Source organism: Leucoraja erinacea, chromosome 1 (assembly GCF_028641065.1).
Source record: "Leucoraja erinacea ecotype New England chromosome 1, Leri_hhj_1, whole genome shotgun sequence".
NCBI classification, from domain to species: Eukaryota; Metazoa; Chordata; class Chondrichthyes; order Rajiformes; family Rajidae; genus Leucoraja; species Leucoraja erinaceus.
The window spans coordinates 156,558,428-156,575,701 of NC_073377.1; positions in this window are offsets into that span (position 1 = coordinate 156,558,428).

Consider the following 17,274-nt stretch of genomic DNA (forward strand, 5'->3'; position numbering starts at 1 on the left):
ATGGTATGAGCCCCATTATATCCACCTTAGTCTAATATGAGGATATTTCTAAAAGGCACGATCATCCTAACCAAAATAATGTAACGGCTAGTTCTGTTCCATCCATCCATCCATTCAGTCAAATATCATATACTGAAGCTGAAGATTGAGCATGATAATTGCTCCCAGGATAATGGCAATAATATGTGAGATCATCTATTTGTGGTTTAAAACCACCTACACAATCAACAGTATGCTTTTTTTTATATGTATCTTCATATTGATTGATGTGGACTTCTAATAATCTTAAGTATAACATCTAAAAGTACTGAATTTTTAAAAAGACTGCTACGCAGCAATGGTTCTGTGTTTTTTCCTATTGGTTTTCTGCTAGAAATGTGATTAAAGAGGTAAACACATCTGGCAAACACTGTATCGGTCATTTGATTTATAGTGAAATGAACTGCAGATTGGCTTCACTGTCAGATGGAACCGGAGAATTGTCTAGGATCTTTTGCATAAAAGTTTAATGTCAGAATGGGTTTCTGATTCAGATCAGATTTAGAGCCACAGTAGGAGCAATGTAAATCCTTGGAGGTGTATAAATAAGCCTGCAGCAGGTTGTATAGCCCTGTCACCACTTCAGCAGTGAAGAAAGATCTCCTGTGACGTACCCAGGTAAGTGTGACATGGAATTGAAACATCACTTTCGATATTGATCACAGCAAACGTGATCTCTCTTATCATTACATCAGTAACTGCTAAAACCCAAGCAAAAGGTCTCTCAATAAGCTGAATAGCTTTAGCAAAGATGCTTGATCCACATGGAGTGAAATACTGATATAAAAACTACTGAATTCAGCATTCAGTCAATATGAGGAACAATGCCTTAATAGACACTGAAACAGACCATGGTCATTTTGCTAATGTACAACAATTGTATATGGGGGAATTGCATATGTGGGTGATTGTTGAAATATATCAGTATACATGGGAACAATACCTTTTATTCTAAAATTGATTTCTTGTTCTACAAACGCAACAATTCTGTATATTTTGCTAGAATTTGGGCAATTACTGCTGCAATAACTCTTAAGTTACAGACACAACAATGAATAAGTAAGGCCTATAGGGCCATTAAGGAATAGATAGGAAACCACCACAGGTAATTATAGGAAGGAGGAAGAAATATTAAATCATTCCATTTTACCATTTAACAAGGAATTAATTGACATTACTTTGGGTGATGATATGAGGAACAATGATGACGAGGAAGGTGAGATGATGAATGCATTTAAAATTGAAGAAGGATATAGATTAAGTAGTTGATCAATATCAAAGGGAATAAAACTAATCCAATGGATTCCTTTGCACATTTTAAAATACTCTAGTGAAGAGATATCAGAGGCATTACTACACATACTTAATAATTCATTAAAAACCTGTAGTATCTATGGGCTGGCAGTTAGTTAACAAATTACCTATATTTAAAAAGGCAGTACAAGAAGTTCAGGGAATTATACCCTAGTCAGCTTAACATGGGTGCCAGGAACATAAAGGAAACCATATTAATGGAGACAATAAAGAATATTTAGAAATGAAAAGTAAATCGGGAAAGCCTGGATATCATAGTGGAAAGTACTGTTTGCCACTGTTATTGAGTTTTTTGAGTTGGAAGCAGAGAATATGGACAGCGATTACATGGTAGATGTAATTTATTTAGGTTTTCAAAAGGTCTTCTATAAGGTACCCCTTAAGGACAAGTGACTAAGGTCAGAAAAAGCAGAGTCAGGAGAATAGATTTATAGCTGACCAGAATACAGAACATTAGTGAAACATGTCTATTCACAGTTGAAGAAAGTGGGTTGTGATCTGATTTAGGCACTGGAATCAAAAACTAAATCTAAATTTACATATAAAGCCAAATTTCAAGGGATGGTCAAATATGATGATTCCAACAACTCACAGCAGGTGGGGGATTGCAACCTTCACGTGGTCTGCCCTGTTTCGACAAATGCAATCAACCTGGTGTGCACAATCAAATAAGATCAAATAGAACAAGTTGTCCTACAACTTTAGGCTGTGCACGCCATATGCAAGAAGAAGAAGAAGACAGCAGGCATAAACAACTATCAATAGATGAATAATTGGCAGTTCAGCACATAAGCGTTGAAGTAGGAAGAACAGAAAGGTAATTTATTACTTGAAATGGATATGTCTAGGTGGAGTAGAGGATCTCAGAGTTCAAAGATTGAAAGTGGCACACAAATTAGTCAAATTATTAAATTGCAAATTGGGCATTTGACCTCAGTGAAAGATGCTCTTTGGTATGCCCGAAACTTGGTGGCCTCCCAGCAGAGCGAGATGTCCATCAGGAAATGTTGCCAAGTTGTCCATTCTAAACTGTAGGAGTACGTGCTAAGAGATGTGTTGAAACGCTGCAAGCAATCCCAAAGCTCTTCGGGGAGGTCCGCAGTCTAGGGTCTTTCCACTGCAGGAGTTCAGTGGGATAGCCATCAAATATTGGAAGGAATATCACCTTAGAGGCCACAAGATTAGCCAAGGGTGCTTGGTTTATGGACAGTTGCAAACACTGCTGAGTATGACACTAATTAATATACAGACGCTGAGAATGTCAGAAGAGATTTTGCACTGTTCTTGTTTTTATTTTTATAAAGTTAATTTTTGGAAATAAAAAAAAGATTTATTTCTGGAAGGAACAATGCAAAATTTGTATTGTACATTGGTTAAATCACATTTCGAGTAACGTGTATGGTCCGGTCACCATATTATAAAAAGGGTGTAGAAGCAGAGAAGATTTACCAGCGCAATATGGTCTACCCCATGGAAGTGTATTGATACTTTGGCTCTATACTTTTCACATGGAGTACAACTAATTCATTTAAGGGCACCTAGCTTTATCCATACAATGGGAACAGCACAAGCAGTGAAATTGACCAGATTGAGCATTCATACTACTACGTAGGCTGAAAGATTACAATGTTGCTAATCAATTAAGAAAATCATAAATCAGTTTCTTCCACCTGCAAATAAAGAATTAAACATTAATTAGAACAGTGTCCACTCACTGAACAAATCCATTTGAACCTTACAGTAACCCTGGACTGCATATTCCAGAAGGGGCCACATTGAGAAGTTGAAAAGTAGTCAGTGGACAAAGCAATAACATCCATATGCTTTCAAGTTTGAAAAGAAGGCACACCTAACCATAACTGGAATCTTAATATTTTAGATTAGTGCTGAGAATGTGTGTCTGGTGTGGAAATGGTGTAAAACAAAAGACCCCTTTTGAAAGACATTGGCATCTTTAAGCCAATTAATATCAAAAGTTAGTGCATCCTCACTAGAAAAAAACCAAGAGTGATGTGGTCTGCCAAGGAGAAAGAAAGCAACAAAGATGCCAGACATCTTCAACATTATAATGCTGCTGCAGAAAAAAAATGCAAGCTTCATCAGCACAACAGCATATGATAGCACACATAGCCAGTACTTCCACTGTAACCACCCAACAGCATGAGCATCTGAAGAAGGGTTTCAACCCGAAACGTTGCCTATTTCCTTCGCTCCATAGATGCTGCCTCACCCGCTGAGTTTTTCCAGCATTTTTGTCTACCTTCGATTTTCCAGCAACTGCAGTTCCTTCTTAAACAGCATGAGCATTATGGTGACCAACCAACTTACTGAGGATAAAGGAGAAATAAATCAACTAGATTGTTCTAAACTACCTCTACACATAAGCTGACCTGTCAAGAATCAACATGTTAAAACAGGATAACATACAACACCTGAGTTTTGTAACTGAGTCATATTTTAGTCTGTTTACTGCTGAAAGACAGTCGATGAAAGATTCAGAATCTTGCCAAGGTGAACATGGGTTTTGTTCTATTCATGTCAAAGAAGTTATCCTGCAGGCATGAACATTGAATTCTCCCAATTTTGTAAGCCCTTGCTGTCTCCTCCCCTTCCTCAGCCCTTGGGCTGTCTCCTCCCATCCCTCAGCCCTCAGGCTCCTCCTCTTTTTTCCTTTCTTCTCCCCGCCACCCCCCCATCAGTCTGAAGAAGGGTTTCGGCCGGAAACGTTGCCTACTTCCTTCACTCCATAGATGCTGCTGCACCCGCTGAGTTTCTCCAGCATTTTTGTGTACCATGTGAAAATATTTCTTGGAGCTCTGGGGATCTAGGGTTGAGCCATCATTGTCCATGAACTCCCACACTCTTCGTACAGGCACATCACCCTGACATCTCCAAACTTAGTTATTTAATGATGGTCTAAATAAAGTTATATAAGCTTATTTTTATTGAAAGGAAAATAAAAGTTATTACATTTTCATCCAAAAACAAAGAACCCCACAAAGCAATTTAATATCGCAAGCCCATTGTATTGTAACATCACAGGGTCTGACACTCAGTTGATCCAGCTGAATGGATAGCCCTGGGAAATCTCACAAATTTTCCCAGTATTTTAAGTATTTGTCCATTATTTCTGAGCAACCATTCATCCTCGAGGATATTTAGTCATTGGCAATTAACTTTTCATGTTTTAAGATTTTTATTGTATATCATGCAAAGCTATTAAATATTGAACAAATTGAAAGTACATTCTGTTACAAACCTTACACAAACCACTACAAGGCAAAATAAGCACTTTCTTCCCCTTGTCAATGAATTCCTAATTCCAAAACATCACATCCATAAATTCTGTACATGCCAACATTTCATGATCCATTCAATTTACAGTGTAAGCTATGGTTACACTCTTTGCAGCAAGTCTCTGCTCCAGCTAAGTACTTTGACATTTATAGCTTTTGAGCCACATCAGTTTAGTAAGGATACGGCTATCAGGGAAGATTCACCAGGCTCGGTAAAAGGGAAGACTGAAAGGAGATCTGCATATATTTTGTATTATGCCTATATTACAGGTACATGATGTGATAAAAAGCACATCTCTGTTGTGGAAATTGCATTAAGCTGCAAATGATTTGGAGAGAAAACCAGATTCTCTCAACATTAACTGCATAAAGTACAGTTTCTTCTTATGGTACCTCAGATGTCTGGACTGAGCCAATTTTTAAGGAATCCTGGTATATTATCTGCTGTGCTGAGGAGGTAGTGTGGAGCTAAGTCTTCAAGTCCTCTCTTCTTGGACAGTTTACACGCATGGACTCAAAAAACTTAGAAACATATTTAAATGTCCTTTGGAATCGTAGGAATTAACAGCCTACCATGTTTATGCCTGCCATCCCAGTCCTGTTTCTCAGCTCTTGTTGTGCAACCTGTTGGATATAGTGCATGAAGAATCATTCAAGAACTTTTTTAATGCATTGAGCATTTCCTCCTCTCACTGTTTTCAGTCAATGAATTCTAGGCCCCTACCATTCACCACATGAAAATAATACAGATGAACTAAGTCTGTGAGTCTGTAGTGTTATTTGCTTATTATTAAATTAATTGCATGGATATTATGCTTTGTATTGGTTTAATCTCATGAAGGTAAGGATCATCCTTGAGATTGTGATCTCCAATGATGTGGAAAGACGTTAATGTCAGAATCCTCAGTGACTCATTTTTCCTTGGGAAAGTCTTCACTGCTAACCAAATAAAATATTTGATGCCTGATAATGTGCTCAGGAAAGTGTAAAGGTAAGCAGGGTAGTTACTAATTTTAACCACCAAAACTTATTTTTCTTTAACAAGATCTATCCTTATTTTTTAATAAATTGTATTATATTCAAGTTTTAACCAAATAAAAAACAAACATATATCCATCAAAAACAATATAAATAAAATATGGGAATACCATGATCCAGCTTTTTCATGAGGTTAAATAAGAGACTGGGAATTAAATATCAACCTGTATTATCCTGAACAACTGGTCTGAACACATCTCTCCTATTGTCACGTTACATGCTCTGGGAATTTAATTTTCTCAATCTAAGATCTCGATCAAACATTCAGAAAACAGCAATCTTCCAGACATATCTTTATCAGTAATAAAACCTATGTCATTGGGTATCATGTTAGATACCATCTATGGGAAAGCCAAATAAATACTTGCAATGTTTGTTAAAATATAGATTCAGGCTAAAATAGCTTCTTAAAATATGATGTATTTTCTCAGACTAAAACAAGATGCATGTCCTTCATATTTATCATGGTGACATCCAATGATAGTTTTTAAGGAAGTCAATGGAAATGGTAAATTATCCATAGCTACATAACTCTTTGAAGAAATTGCTAATATATTCTTTATGGAGATTGTTAATATTTCTTGAATGATTATGGAGAGTGTCTACAATTTCCTCCACATCTTCAGGCTTTAATATCAATTAGGCTGTGGCACTGAGTACATGAACTGCTATTTCAAACTGCATAAAAGAGGAAATTGAACAGATGAAATTCATCATGTAACCTTCATAACTTGGCAATCTTAACTCATTCTTTTGAGAAGGTGGAAGTTACTTCAAAAAAGACATGGAAAGGACCAACTCTGATACAAAGAGAAAAAGTGAGTTAGCTGAAGTTGGATAATTCAATATTGTGTCTGAAAGGCTACAACAGAGCCTGGCGGAGACATGGCCTAAAATGCCATGGCTGAATCATGTCTAGATATGTTGAACCTCAACCCTGTGCTGGGCCTTATTGTAACAGTGCAGGATGCCATGGAGTGAGAGTAGGATAGAGAATCAAAGTGCCGTTTGACATACAACTCAAATGTCATGAGTCTGGTAGAATAAATTTAATTTGTTGAGTTGATACAGCTCCAACACTGAGGAAGCCAAACAACATCAAGGAAACGTCTGTGTATTATTGGATAATGTGTCCACCACCGTCCTAAACATTCATTCGTTCCACCATTGATGCATTGTGACAATAGTGTGCATCATCTACAATGTGCAGTGCACATGCTTTAGTTGCAGCAACATTCTTGATATTGAGGAAGTGCAGCGTAGGTTCACCAGGTTAATTCCCAGGGATGGCGGGACTGACATATGATGAAAGAATGGGTCAACTGGGCTTATATTCACTGAAATTTAGAAGGTTGAGGGGACATCTTATAGAAACATATACAATCCTTAAGAAATTAGACAGGCTAGATGCAGGAAAGATGTTTCCAATGTTGGAGGAGTCCAGAACCAGGGGGCACAGTTTAAGAATAAAGGGTAGGCCATTTAGGACTGAGCTGAGTTGTGAATCTGTAGAATTTTCTGCCACAAAGGGCAGTGGATGGCAATTCACTACATGCTTTCAATAGAGAGTTAGATATAGGTCTTAGGGCTAATGGAATCAAGGGATATGGGGAGAAAGCAGGAACGGGGTACTGATTTTGGATGATCAGCCATGATCATATTGAATGGTGGTGCTGGCTCGATGTACCCACTCCTGCACCTATTTTCTATCCAAAATGCCCCCTCTACCACCATGAAAGATAAAGAAGAATGGAGGCACAATCACCTGCAGATTTTTTCATCACTATTCATGATCATAGCCAGGGCCTACGAGAGGGGGGTGCAGGGAATACATCGTACCCGGGCCCGGGGTCCAAATGGGGGCCCGGCAGCCAACGGAGGGGGGGCCAGGAATTTCCTGAAATCTCAGAAAATGTTTGCATATATTTTGTGAAGACTAGCATTCACATTTTGTGTGAGCCTATATAGTTGTATATACCGTAATTCGTAGAAATTATGATCCATAATAAAGCAGGGAATTTTAACTAACGGGTGTGTGGTCGGGGTAACCTGATTAAAAGAGGGGGAAGCAGTTTCCCCCACCCCACACATAAAAAACAACACTATTTTAACATACTAAAAATAAAAACAAGTGAAAAGACGGACAGCTGCAGGCAGGGCAGCCATACCCAACAGGACGGTGCCCCTATGGTTAGGGCTCTTAGTGATAGTGGAGTCAGGGAATATGGGGAGAAGGCAGGAATGGGATACTGATTGAGGATGATCAGCCATGATCACATTGAATGGCGGTGCGGGCTCGAAGGGCCGAATGGCCTACTCCTGCATCCATTGTCTATTGTCTTTCTCCTTATCCGTATTGTAGCATAAACAAAGTTCAAAACAAATGTGCTTTCTTTTCTCTGATCCTTTTATTTTATTTATATTTATCATGGAGAGAGTAGAGTATAGGAGTATAAGGCCTCAAATGTAGAAAATCAACAGAGCGTTCCATTCCACCCCGCTCTCATCTTCCATACCCTTTTTGGCTACAGCTCGTGGCATAAAACCATAGTGGATGACTAATGGAGAAGGGAAGGACCCCGAAAGAAACTTTGTACCCACTGATAAAATTCCTCTCAGGGGCCCTAATCATCGATATAATTAAAACTCAAATCTTGACCACTTCCTGTTTGCACTGCATATTGATTTTAGAAAAAACGCTACCACATACGGCTGTGATTTTGGGCCATCTTACTCAGAGTCCCCCTCCGCTGCGCAGGACAAGCGGATTTTTCCCATCGATGAAAAATAAAAGACTTATTAATGTTTTAAAAATGTTGAGATTCTCTCTCCTATCAATCACGCCATGAAAGCTACACCCCTTCCGGTGGGAGGGGGAGGGACTATAAAACCCAGAAGTGTGGGTGTGCCTCAGTTTCTGCAAATGGGGGAGCAAGAGGTCATGACTCACAATCTGAACTGTGAATAACACTGAACACATGTCTACTAAACGGAGTGTGGTTTTACTGACCTGTGAGTGCCCTTAATGTGGTTTGAAAATGTAGTTTGAAAATGCATTTTGTTTTAGTTTGAAAATACAAAAGTGGTTTTGGTTTGAAAATACAAAAGTGGTTTTGGTTTGAAAATGAAAAAGTGATGTTGGTTTGAAAATGCAAAAGTGGTGTTGGTTTGAAAATTCAAAAGTGGCGTTGGTTGAAAATGCAAAAATGGTGATGGTTTTGCCTTATTGAAAAATGGTGTTGGTTTTGCCTTATTGAAAAGCGGTGTTGGTGTTGCCTTATTGAAAAGTGGTGTTGCCTTATTGAAAAATAGTGTTGGTTCTAGGCTGTGGGCTGAGGAGCTTTTTTGTGCAGTTTCGTGACCCAACTCACAGAATTACATGAAAGTTTCACATATTGTGTAAAAATATTATATAAATCATCCCTGAAACTCATCAAGAACAAAACGTGCACATTTTTAGTCCAATCAAAGCACGTTTAACATTGAGTCGGATGCCAGTTGGCCAATCACGCGCTTTGTTTCAGGCTAGCTAGGCAGGGAGCCCACATCATGGTTGAGAGTGCTTCCACTGATGCCTGTTTTACTGGAGTTTCCGATGAAGGTTCTTTGTTGTTCTGTGGAATACATGTCGTCGAAACTTGCAGCAGGGTAATTGAATTTGGTGAGAAAAGCATTAAGAAATCTGAAGAATGTGCAGCTAAGTGTATAGAAGTGGAACAAAGCCTTGAAACCAAAGTCGCTGCTGAGGTGCTGCAAAACAAAGACAGCCAAATTGTGAAACCATTGAAACATTGTGAATTAACTGGAACTGAAAGGGAAGATCTAAAGTCTGGATTTATGAATCCATACACTGAAATCCTCTTGTAATGAAGGCCAACATTCCATTAGCTTTCTTCACTGCCTGCTATACCTGCACGCCAACTTTCAGTGACCGGTGTACAAGGACGCCCAGGTCTCGCGGTACCTCCCCCTAACCTAACCCCATTGAGATAATAATCTGCCCCTTTGTTTTTGCCGCCAAAGTGGATAACCTCACATTTATCTATATTACTAGACTAAGTGGGACTCGTTGGGCCCTAGCATCACACAGGAGGGCTGGTCATCCAGCGCAATATTCCACCTCTCCACCAATTCTAATATTGGTGGCCAGTTGGGGGTGGGGGGGGGGGGGCTTTCTGGAGCGCTAGTATGGGTATTGTGGGCTGAAGGGACTGGTTTCCAGAGGGCTAGTATGCAAATTGTGCGCCAAATGGATTATTGGGCTGGCGTCTCAGTCAATCAAGCCTGTTGTGCTGGCAACTCACTCACCACTGGTGGGCTGGTAGTTGACTCATGGCGAATCCTTGAAATTCTATTTCAAGCAAGGTATAAGGCCACCAAATTCAAGTGCAGTTTCTTACCACTTCTAGCAGGGTGCAAGGCCACCAAATTCAAGTGCAGTTTCATACCATTTGAAGTAGGGTGCAAAGCCACTAAAGACAGCGAGTCGTGACCTCTCCCTCCTCCATCTTGCAGAGACTGAGCCACACCCACATTTCCGGGTTTTATAACCCCTCCCCCCCCACCACTGGAAAGGTGTGGCTTTCATGGAGTGATTGACAGGAGAGAGATTCTCAACATTTAAAAAAAAACTAATAACACTTTTATTTTTCATTGATGGGAAGAATTCTCTGCACCTGCTCAGCGGAGGGGGACTGAGTAAGATGGCCAAAAATCACAGCCGTAAGTGGTAGCGTTTTATCTAAAATCAATATACAGTGCAAACAGGAAGTAAGTGCATTTACAGTAGTGCCTTTTAACTTCAAGCCAAAGCACCCAAGCCACCATTTGCAGTAAGTAGTGCATTTCAACTTCATGCCACCATTTGCAGTAAGTGGTGCCTTTCAACTTCAAGCCAATGCACCCAGGCCACCATTTGCAGTAAGTAATGCCTTTTAACTTCAAGCCATGGCATCAAAGCTACCATTTGCAGTAAGTGGTGTCTTTCAACTTCAAACCACACCCAAGCCATCGTTTGCAGTAAGTAGTGCCTTTCAGCTTCAAGCCAAAGCAACCAATCCACCATTTGCAGTAAGTAGTGCCTTTCAACTTCATGCCACCATTTGCAGTTAGTAGTGCCTTTCAACTTCAAGCCAATGCACTCACGCCCCCATTCACAGTAATAGTGCCTTTCAACTTCAAGCCAAAGCTCCCAAGCCTCCATTTGCAGTAAGTAGTGCCTTTCAACTTCATGCCACCATTTGCAGTAAGTGGTGTCTTTCAACTTCAAGCCCACACCCAAGCCACCATTTGCAGTAAGTAGTGCCTTTCAATTTCAAAGCTCCCAAGCCACCATTTGTAGTAAGTGGTATCTTTCAACTTCATGCCACACCCAAGCCACCATTTGCAGTATGTAGTGTCTTTCAATTTCATGCCACACCCAAGCCACCATCTGCAGTAAGTAGTGCCTTTCAACTTCAAACCAAAGCAACCAAGCCACCACTTGCAGTAATAGTGCCTTTCAACTTCAAACCAAAGCTCCCAAGCCACCATTTGCAGCAAGTAGTGCCTTTCAACTTCAAGCCAATGCACCCACGCCCCCCATTTGCAGTAAGTAGTGCCTTTCAACTTCAAGCCACACCCAAGCCACAATTTGCAGTAAGTAGTGCCTTTCAATTTCATGCCACCATTTGCAGTAAGTAGTGCCTTTCAACTTCAAGCCACAATTTGCAGTGTGGTGCCTTTCAACTTCAAGCCAAAGCACCCACGCCCCCCATTTTCTGTAAGTATTGCCTTTCAACTTCATGCCACCATTTGCAGTGAGTAGTGCCTTTCAACATCATGCCACCATTTGCAGTAAGTGGTGTCTTTCAACTTCAACCCACACCCAAGCCATTATTTGCAGTAAGTGGTGTCTTTCAACTTCATGCCACACCCAAGCCACCATTTGCAGCAAGTAGTGCCTTTCAGCTTCAAGTCAATCATTTGCAGCAAGTAGTGCCTTTCAATTTCATGCCACCATTTGCAGTAAGTAGTGCCTTTCAACTTCAAGCCACAATTTGCAGTGTGGTGCCTTTCAACATCAAACCAATGCACCCACGCCCCCATTTTCAGTAAGTATTGCCTTTCAACTTCATGCCACCATTTGCAGTAAGTAGTGCCTTTCAACTTCATGCCACCATTTGCAGTAATAGTGCCTTTCAACTTCAAACCAAAGCTCCCAAGCCACCATTTGCAGTAAGTAGTGCCTTTCAAGCCAAAGCAACCAATCCATCATTTGCAGTAAGTAGTACCTTTCAACTTCATGCCACCATTTGCAGTAAGTGGTGTATTTCAACTTCAAGCCACACCCAAGCCACCATTTGCAGTAAGTAGTGCCTTTCAACTACAAGCCAAAGCAACCAAGCCACCATTTGCAGTAAGTAGTGCCTTTCAAATATGAACCATTTTTGAACCAATAGACAATTTTTTTGCAAGCTTTAGAACCAATAGACATTTTTGAAAGCTTTAGAACCAACAGACATTTTTTTGCAAGCTTTAGAACCAATAGACATTTTTTTGCCAGCTTTAGAACCAATAGACACTTTTTTGCAAGCTTTAGAACCAATAGATATTTTTTGCAAGCTTTAGAACCAATAGAGACACTTTTTGCAAGCTTTAGAACCAATAGAGACACTTTTTGCTAGCTTTAGAACCAATAGACATTTTTTTTGCAAGCTTTAGAACCAATAAACACTTTTTTTGCAAGCTTTAGAACCAATAGACACATTCTGCAAGCATTTTAGAACCACTAAGGGCACTTACATTTGAGTAGACATGTGTTCAGTGTTATTCACAGCTCAGAGAAACGTGACCCTCTGCCTTCCTCCATCTTGAAGAGACTGTGTGGCACACCACTTCCTGGTTTTATAGTCCCTCCCCCCTGCCGCCAGCGGGGGCAGCAGAGAGAATGGGGAATTTTGTAAAAACATTAATATCTCTGTCATTTTTAATCAACGGGAAAAATCCTCGGCACACATGCGGCGGAGGGGGGCTCTGAGCAAGGTGGCCAAAAATGACGGCCGTAGGTGGCGGCGTTCTCTCGGAAATCGCAGCACAGATGGCCAAAACCGGTCAAGAACAGACTTTTAGTAATATTGATAGGCACATTCTGCAAGCATTTTAGAACCACTAAGGGCACTTACATTTGAGTAGACATGTGTTCAGTGTTATTCACAGCTCAGAGAAACATGACCCTCTGCCTTCCTCCATCTTGAAGAGACTGTGTGGCACACCACCTCCTGGTTTTATAGTCCCACCCCCCTGCCGCCAGCCGTCAAGAACAGACTTTTAGTAATATAGATAATATGGAGGACATGTTGTCTTTTCAATAAAGACATTAAGATGGCAGCCTAATAACATGTGCTTCATTTCAAGGTCATAAAGAAGCCAAGATTGAAAAAAATTGCTGATGCTCCAGATATAAGTAATAAGTTGTTATTGGATGAGCTTGATATGGACCCAGCTTTCCTATATTCTGAAAAGCTGCAGAATCTTTCAGTCATGCCATATTCAGACTTGGTAGGAGTTTGTGCTCATGGTAGATCTTGCCGCCCGTCAGACGAATCATTTAAAGATTGCCATGGTTTACCTTTAACAGTTTTTGTTGCTATCTGCATTTTAAGAAACGAACTTTGACAACTGGATGACCACAGTATGTTAGGCTACAGAACGGTGTCTCGGGCATGATAGTGAGCAACATAGGGGCACCATGGAATGGTACTCTCTCCCTTCCTCCCCCCCCCCCCCCCCCCCCCCCCACACACTCCCAATCTTTGCACATCCCCAATCCTTTCCACTCGTCATGTTAATTTCATGTTTCATGTATTTTGTGTTTTATGACTTTTGCAGATCAATTTTCCTCCTGGGGTAAATAAAGATCTACGGTATTGTATTGTAAAGTTGTGATAGTCCCTGCCTCAACTACCTCCTCTGGCAGCTTCTTCCATACACCCACCACCCTTTCTGAGGAAGAAGATAAGGGTTGAAGTTAATGACCTTTCATTAAAACTAAGAAAAATTAGAAACAGTATGTGTTTAAAGTTGCAGAAAAGGAGAACAGAGGAAAGAACAAAGGAAATATCTGTGATAAGGTGGATATCAGGAGAGATGGAATGACATTGGTTTATGGTGCTGTCTGAGAGAGGGTGATGATGGGTTGTTTATCACACCTGATCAATCTGGGAAAGATGCAAATAGAGGGAGATAAATGATGGCAGAAATGAGAGGGGAAAAAACAAAAAAGAAGGATCATTCAAAATATTGGTTGGATGTGAGTAGAAACATAGAAAATAGGTGCAGGAGGAGGCCATTCGGCCCTTCGAGCCTGCACCGCCATTCAATATGATCATGGCTGATCATCCAACTCATCCAACTGAACAGTACCCTGTTCATACCTCTCCTTTGTGACATGGAGCAAACATAAATATCCTGAAGACTCTCGACTTGATTTTAATATTCTCTCTGACTTGTTCAGGATTTTAGCACTGCTTCAACATGTTTATAATTATTTAATAAGGAAACCGGGTGTCCTGTTTTAATTTTTTTGCATATTTTACCACAGTTGAATCAGAGTATTTTCAGGTCTCTGTTTATTAATTAAATAAACTTTGCATTCTTAATTCCTTAAAGTAAAGGTCCTGTGTCAACGGCCTAGTAATTGGCATTTATCTGCCATATCCTATTTTGAAGGTCACAAATAATCTGCAATTTGCTGGAGTAGAAACCTCTGGAGTACATACAAATGTACCTCTCGTGATATATGTGACACCCTGGACTTTTGGGAAGTCTTAGGAATCTAACAGAATTTGACGACAGAAAGAGCTTTTATTTGCCAGGGTTATCCCTGTCTCAGGGATATTAACAATTTATGTTAAACTAAAATTGTAAAGAGGTTATTAATACATTGCTCATCGGGCCATGACATGGAGAAGCAAGAATTTTTACTTGACAGGTGCATGGATAGGAAATGTTTAAAGGGCGAAATACGGGCATATAAGACTAGCTTGGATCGGGCATCTTGGTTAACAGGGATGAGGGGCTCTTCCCTCTTCTTCCTCTGCTTCTCCTCCTCCTCTTCCTCGTCTTCCTCCTCCTCTTCCTCCTCTTCCTCTTCTTCACTTCCCTTCTTCTCTTCCTCTTCTCCTCTTCTCCTCTTCCTCCTCTTCCTCTCTCCTCCTCCTCTTCTCCTCCTCTTCCCTCTTCTCTTCTTCTTCTTTCCTCCTCCTCTTCTCTCTTCTTCTTCCTCTCTTCTCCTCCTCCTCCTCCCCCCCTCTCCCTCCCCCCTCCCTCCCTCTCTCCTTCCAAATTGCGGATGTGTAGGAGTGGGGCGCCATTGTGTATGGCTGCTCTGCCTGCAGTCCGTCTTTTCACCATTTTTAGTGTTTAAAAAACATTTTATTTTGGAGGTCTAGTCTTTTTATGTGGGGGGGAGGGGGAAACTGTATTTTCTCAGTCCCTACTTGGTCAGAGATGCGATTGTTGTGATGTAACATACCAGTATGCAATCATAGAACAATCTTAGTTTACTAGTAATGCTTTTGAGTAGGTCTCGGCATGTTGAGGTTCACTCACATAGGCTCCTTCACTGTTTTCTGCTCCACTGGCACTTTCTGCACTCCATCAAAATCACCCCAACCCCAAAAATACTGTATTAACTCCTCACTCCTACCCACCAATCTCACTCCTTCCTCCCCAATCATTCACATCCATCGCTGGTCCTGCTCCAATGTCTAACTCCATCTCTGGTTGCTGAGCAGTCTTTCCCTTGTGCCCAAAGTCCTGGCCTGCATCTTGACTTTCCTGATACTTTCCCATACATTCCACAAAAAGGAAACAACAAAAGAGGCTACCAGATTTTGCTGCAGCAACCCCATAATTAAAATGATTGTTGATGCACTATGCAATAACTCATTAGCATGCCTCGTCTTATATCCGTGATTTTCTCAACCACAATCACTTAACTCTAGATTTATTTAATTAACAGAATTTATAACTCCAGAGCAGCCAAGGAAAGATTCAAACTCGTGACTCTAAATGATTAGTTCAGGCCCCTGGATATCAGTCTAGTAAATTAACTGCCTTCTCATAGTAAAATTGATAATTATTCTATCCAGTTGTAATGCCAACTTTCATAACCATTTACAGACTTTAATCATTTTTATAAAATAAATGTTGAAGAATGAATAGTTAATAGATTTCTGAATGACAGAACAAAATATATATCCAATAACTACAGAAGGCAGTTTGGTAAATGAAACTTAACATGCAATAAATTTAAATGCAGTTTTGAAGTAACATTGAAGAGGAACATACATTTTATGAGTGTATATTGCAAAGCATTGCACCTCCTGTGAATAATTTTATGTAGTTAACATTGTTTGGTGTTAACATGATTATTCTATTATTATTGTATCCAAATCTATTTTTCTTTTTCATTTAATTTTTTTGCTTTGAAGTATGGTGGGTGAATTTCTCTACTCAGCAGTGCCAAATAGGATATTTTAAATGTGAGACATCTGTTTTTGGAGTAAGGATGGAGTAATATTCATCTTATTTTACATGAAGAACTTACAGTTTACAATTAGAAAATATGATTACATTTCAAATCTACACTATAGAGGAAAAAAGAAGGCTACAAAGAGACATGTAGCTTGCATGAGTGGGCAAAGATCTGATGAATGGGAGACAGTCGGAAAATATAACATTATCCATTTAAGGAAAAACAATGAAAAAAGAAATACATTATTGAAATGGTGCAAGATTGCAAAAGACTAGAATAGGGATGCAGCAAAATTAATAAAATATTAGCATTCATTGGAAGAGGAACTGAAGAGAACAATACGGTGGTACCAGTTATTTAAAGCTTGATGTGATGATATAGTACCTGGAAACAATACATGGTACTGGCCTGAGAGGCATTGAGCGGCCTAAATCTGCTCCTAATTTATACATGTGTCATAAAACATATTGAAGATATAGTATATGACACATGCAGCAAAAAATTAACTTTTGGGGAATTCAAATCCCACATCGATGTCATTTATATTCAAAAAATAAGGTTTACTTACATTGTAGAATCAATCTTTTACTTCCACCAAAATCTAGAGAGAGATGCAGTTTGCATGCAAGCTTTACCTAACTAACTATACACTGTTAATTTTGGCTCTGTCATGTCCAATGATATCTGAAATTGGGGGAAAGAATGAGAACTATTTGGCTAAATGAAAGAAAAAAACATAAATGTTCCATTCCCACCTACCAAGTTCCAAATGTACATTAGGTTTCATGAAGGAGGATAAAGAAAATGACTAAGCTATAACATTGAATATGTTTGGATTCTATAATGGTAGGTTTGATACTGCGATATACAATGCCTGTCTTCTTAAAGATTGTAGCAAGGGGGTCATTTAAAGTAGACAAGAAATAAAGAAAAGACAATATATCTCAATTTCTCCTGCTTCACATTCTACAACTGCTGCAAAACACTCTAACAGCAGATGACACATCAGACAGGATTCCCTGCAGTTAAAGGCTTGTTTTCTTGCTGTACAGTCAGCATAAGTGAATT